A 4991-nucleotide genomic window follows, 5' to 3' on the forward strand; every position below is an offset into this window, starting at 1 on the left:
TTCCTTCCTCTCCTCCCCAATTCAGTCGAAGGTCCATAAGTAAAGAGGATTGAACTCTAGAACATCCTTCTTTCCCTTGGTGCGCACAACCATCGTTGAAGAGCTGAGTGTGCTGCTCCTTTGTTCCATTCGATTTCCTAGTGAACTCACAAGAGGTAGGCACCAAAACATTCTATTCTTTCCTCTGATCAAATTGTAAGGCATACTTAGGAAATAACCCTCTTAGTTATTTTATATTCTTTGATTCTGCCATGCTATGCTCTTGGACCATAATTGAAAGCATAAAAAAAATAAGCTTTGAAATGATCTCTTGATGAACTTTGGGGGCTGTTTGATTATAGGTTAGTGCATCAAATATTCTTGGTAAATCAAAATAATAAAACAGCATGCCTAAAACCCTCTGTTTTAACGCACCTATTAAGGATTAGTGAGCTTTAGAATATATTGTCATTAACATTTTTGGACCGATTCTGTTTGGTAATTTTGGGGGTATGCTAAGTCTGTTTTTAAACTAATTAGACGGCATGATAAATAGGTTTCCCTTCACGCACCCTTGGCTTTGTTTAGCTGAAATTTTGAATTAATGTCTTGAGCTTTAGTATGATTAAACCGATTCTGTTTTAGTGAGCTTGGTTGTGTTTTAAGTTTTTTTTTAACTAGATGGACAACCTGTTTATAGGTATCTATAGCACACCCATGGTTTAATAGGGATGATTATGTGACAAAAATATAAATAGATCATGAGCACTTTTTAGCCTAAGAAACCAAATCTGAATTTAATGGGGGTTTAGGAATATATTTCAGTATCAACCTTACATGAATTAAATAAATTTAATAGCATGTTTTATGCCTCTTGAGCACATCCTTGTCCTTGTAGGTAATGGCTGTGTAATTAATTAAATGGCAAATATATAATGTCAACCTAAACCGAACCTATATAGGATGTGGGTGCTAGGATTTTCACTGATTAATGTAGGATGGGGCTGCTGTATTTTATAAAAATTAAAGTTAGGAATTTTCCATAGGAGAAGCATGAAAACCGATTCTGCCATATTGGAAATATTAAAAGAATTTCTCACTGATAAAAATTTATAAAGGTTAAATGAGAGTCAAAAATAATTTTAGAAAAAGAACCCTTATGGCCGAGTGGTATAAGGACATGTAGGCTTGAGGTCTTGTTGCTAATTATTGAAATAAAGTGAAACGTATGCTGATTTGTTATGCCTCTAAATTAGGTGCACAACATTCTTGAAACGTTGGACTTATGCACTGCTGTTTGGATAATTGTGGAATGCTTGATTTAAATAGCTAAAGTGCCAAGGTATGTGTAGGCGGTATTACCTAATGTGACTATTGGCTAGTGTATGGAATTGTGATGTGTTGCTCACATTTGTTCTATGTATGTTATGATGATGATGAGCCAATGGTAAGAATATGAAAGGATGGTATGATATATGCATGCATTTTACATCATAATACATTTTTCTGTTGGGTGCGATTGCATAACATGGCATGTATACGTGATTCATGACATCTTGAATATATATATATATTTGTATTGAGGACATGTGACTGAGCATGCATCATATAGGCATGCCTGGTACCAGGAGAGGGGACACTTGGCTTCAGTCCGCATAGGTTCCACAGTGGGATTCACCTTTATGGGAGCCATTAGGAATACCCATTGTGATGCTACGCGCACGACGGTGCTATGAGCGTAAAGGAAAAATGGCGTTATATACGCGTTATGATATATGATGAAAAAGATTAAATGTTTGAAGTGACTATTTATGATTTTGTGCCTAGTTAATATTGTTGCATTATGGTTTTGTTGCCACACTACTGGGATTTTCTCTCACCCCTTTGGGGCTGCTATTTTTACAAAATGGCAGGAGGACGTAAAAGCTTTTGAGGACTTGGATATTTTCAGTTGGCTTCTACTGTTTGGGCATGCTGCTATTGATGTGATATTTTATGGATGACTGTATGAAATTGAGAAGCTTGTATTACTGTGAACTATGATTTTATTATTGCATTACGATTTTATGACCAGCAAGTATTTTGGAAACAGATGTTGAAACGTTTGCGAAAAGGATTTTGACATGTTATCTTAATGCTGAGTTTTGAAAAGTCTTTGCGAGCACTTTGTAAGTTGTCGTACTGGGGCTACGGACCTCTGATTTTCTTATAATTTATATGCACGCGTAGCCCCAGGTGTCTAGTTTCATTATATATAAACCTTGCAAAGAAATTCTGAAAGATCGATTTATTATGAATTTTACCAGCCAGGACATTTGGGATATTTCCACTATTTTCTCTCTTATTTTGTGAGTTATGTTTCGAGGGGGAAACGAACTCCAAATCACTATTATTTTATATGAACGTGAAGCCCCAGATGTCTAGTTTCCATATTACAAAGAATATATTTTTGAATCGTTGAACTGGATTTTATACGAATTTTTAAAGACAGCAAGGTCTATCAGGAAATTTATATTTTTAATAAGTTTAAGAAATTTTGTGTACTCTGATTTTTTGTAATTAACCAGATCCCCTCTTTAGTTTTAATTGGCAATGTAAAAGCGAAATTTTTTTCAGTCTCTAAAATACTATTAAAGAACTCTAATTCCGCTTAGCAAACAACTCTCTTGGAGGCCTACAAGAGAGGGTGTTACAGTCACTGTCTCACCATCAGTTAATTTCCTCTTCTTAGTAAGAAGATCCTTCATGAACTTTGCATAGTGAGGCATATTTTCCAGTGCTTCAGAAAATGGTATGTTAATTTGTAAATTTTTGAAGATATCCAGAAATCTTGCATAGTGCTGTTTCTGAATCTCTTGCTTCAACCTCTGAGGGTAGGGAACTTTAGCATAGGGAGATAAAATAACTGGCTGTTCTTTCTTGTCAGCCATCTTCTTCTTTTCCCACTTCATCATCTTTTGTGGGGAAGCATTTGTACCAACTTCTACCTCTCCTTCATTCTTATTATTCTTCCCTTCCTCTTCTTTATCCATTCCAACTATAACATCTCTAACTAATACTTCCTTCTTACTTTTCTCATTTTTCATCTTCTCTACTTCATCATCAGAGACTACATCTTCAACCATAACCTCTTCTTCATTCTTTTTATTTTCCACATTCTTTTTCACTGGTTGAAGTACCAACCCACTTCTTGTCATAATTGCTTTACAGTTCTTCTTAGGATTCACTAGTGTATCACTTGGAAATTTCCCTTGTGATCTCTCTGATATCTGTCTTGATAATTGACCAATCTGGGTCTCCAAATTTCTGATTGATGCTTCCTGATTTCTGAAAGAAGTTCTGGTCTCCTGCATGAATGCAGTTGTCTCTTCCCTGAATGAATTAGAACCTTGAATATAATCCTGAGTTGTCTTAGATAACTGAGCAAACGCTTTCTCCCATGCAGCAGGATCACTTGACTGCTCCTTCATATGTGGTGGTGGAGGATGTAATGGTGGATTCAATTGATGGTTGGAACTATAGCTAAATCCTGGGTGTTGATTCTTATTTTTCCATGGTGGCATATAAACATTCTTTCCCTGATTGTTGTAATTCCTTTGATTATTCTGATCATACCACACTCCATTCACCTCTGCTTGTTCTGATGATCCCCCATAATCACACTCCTCTATCACATGGCCCTTGCCACAGATAGCACATACACATTTGGTTTCCACAGAGGCTACCTTTTGTGAAGAGAGTTGCTTGATAAGGGTATCTAATTGTTGCTGTTGTTGTCTCTGTGTCTGCATCAGTTGATCATTCCTTGCCAACAGAGCATCATACCCATCCAACCTGATGACTCCTGTCCTTCTGTCAGCCACTGGGGCATTATCAAATTCTTGAGATGCTAATGACTCAAAGATATCCAAAGCTTCTTGAGGGGTCTTGGTAGTCAATGATCCACCAGCAGTGGCATGCACCAGGGTTCTAGTGTTAGTGGTCATTCCTTGCAGGAAGATTGCTGCTTGTTGCCATGCCTCAATTCCATGCTGTGGACATTTCCTCAACAAAGTCTTGAACCTCTCCCAAGCCTCATAAATGGATTCTGACTCTTTCTGCTTAAAGCTTGTAATCTCATCCTTCAACTTGGCCCTCTTGGATGCTGAGAAAAACCTTTGCAAGAACTTGGTTTGCAAATCATCCCAAGTTGTTATACTTCCTTGTGGCAATGATTGCAGCCATCTCCTTGCATCATCCGTCAGTGAATGAGTGAATAGTCTCAACAGAATTGCATCTCTTGTGACACCATTTATCTTCACAGTATCACTCAACAATAGGAAGTTCTCTATGTGCAAGTAAGGGTCCTCTGCACTGGTTCCAGCAAACTGATCCTTCTGCACCAAATGAATCAAAGCAGGCTTCAATTCAAAGTTGTTGGGCTCCACTGTTGGGCGCACAACACTCCCAATTGGAGGAATCACTGTAGGAGTCATGTACTCTCCCAGTGTCCTCTGTGGTGGTGGTGGTCTGTGATTCTCTGCCATTATATCTTCCTGATTAACCGTACTTGATTCACCAATTTCTTGCAACTGTCTCCTTTGCCTGGCTGCCCTTTTGTGCTTCCTCAATGTCCTTTCTAATTCTGGATCATACAACAACAAATTCGGATCAAGTGTACCTCGCATATACCAGAATCAAAATCGACCAAAAACTTAACATAAACTAAAATACTAAAAATAAAAGGATTCAATCTCAGAATTCTGTAGTATCAGTTAGTGTTGAAAAACAAATTCCCCGGCAACGGCGCCAAAAACTTGTTGGACGTTTAGCAAGTGCACTAATCGTACAAGTAATAAAATGATGAGTAAAGATCGTTCCCACGAGGAATTGTGTTCAAACACAAATATACCATAGAAAACTAATTTGAATCAAATAAAAGTTTGTAAAAATCATGAATAATTTGTCACTAGAAAATTGATTGTAAGTAATTTGACACAAAGTAAATGTGGATTAGGAATTAATAAAACAAC

General features: G+C 37.2%; 1 non-coding gene across 1 annotated transcript; it reads left to right on the top strand.

The window, feature by feature from the left end:
* The first annotated feature begins 4002 nt into the window (after positions 1–4002).
* LOC133317767 (small nucleolar RNA R71) lies at positions 4003–4109 on the top strand. The gene has a single exon (XR_009752368.1). It is a non-coding gene; the product is annotated as a small nucleolar RNA R71 (small nucleolar RNA).
* Positions 4110–4991: the final 882 nt, after the last annotated feature.

This window comes from Gastrolobium bilobum, unplaced genomic scaffold (genome assembly GCF_033153095.1).
Source record: "Gastrolobium bilobum isolate Gb01-03AN ecotype WA unplaced genomic scaffold, APGP_CSIRO_Gbil_v1 utg1743, whole genome shotgun sequence".
NCBI classification, from domain to species: domain Eukaryota; kingdom Viridiplantae; phylum Streptophyta; class Magnoliopsida; order Fabales; family Fabaceae; genus Gastrolobium; species Gastrolobium bilobum.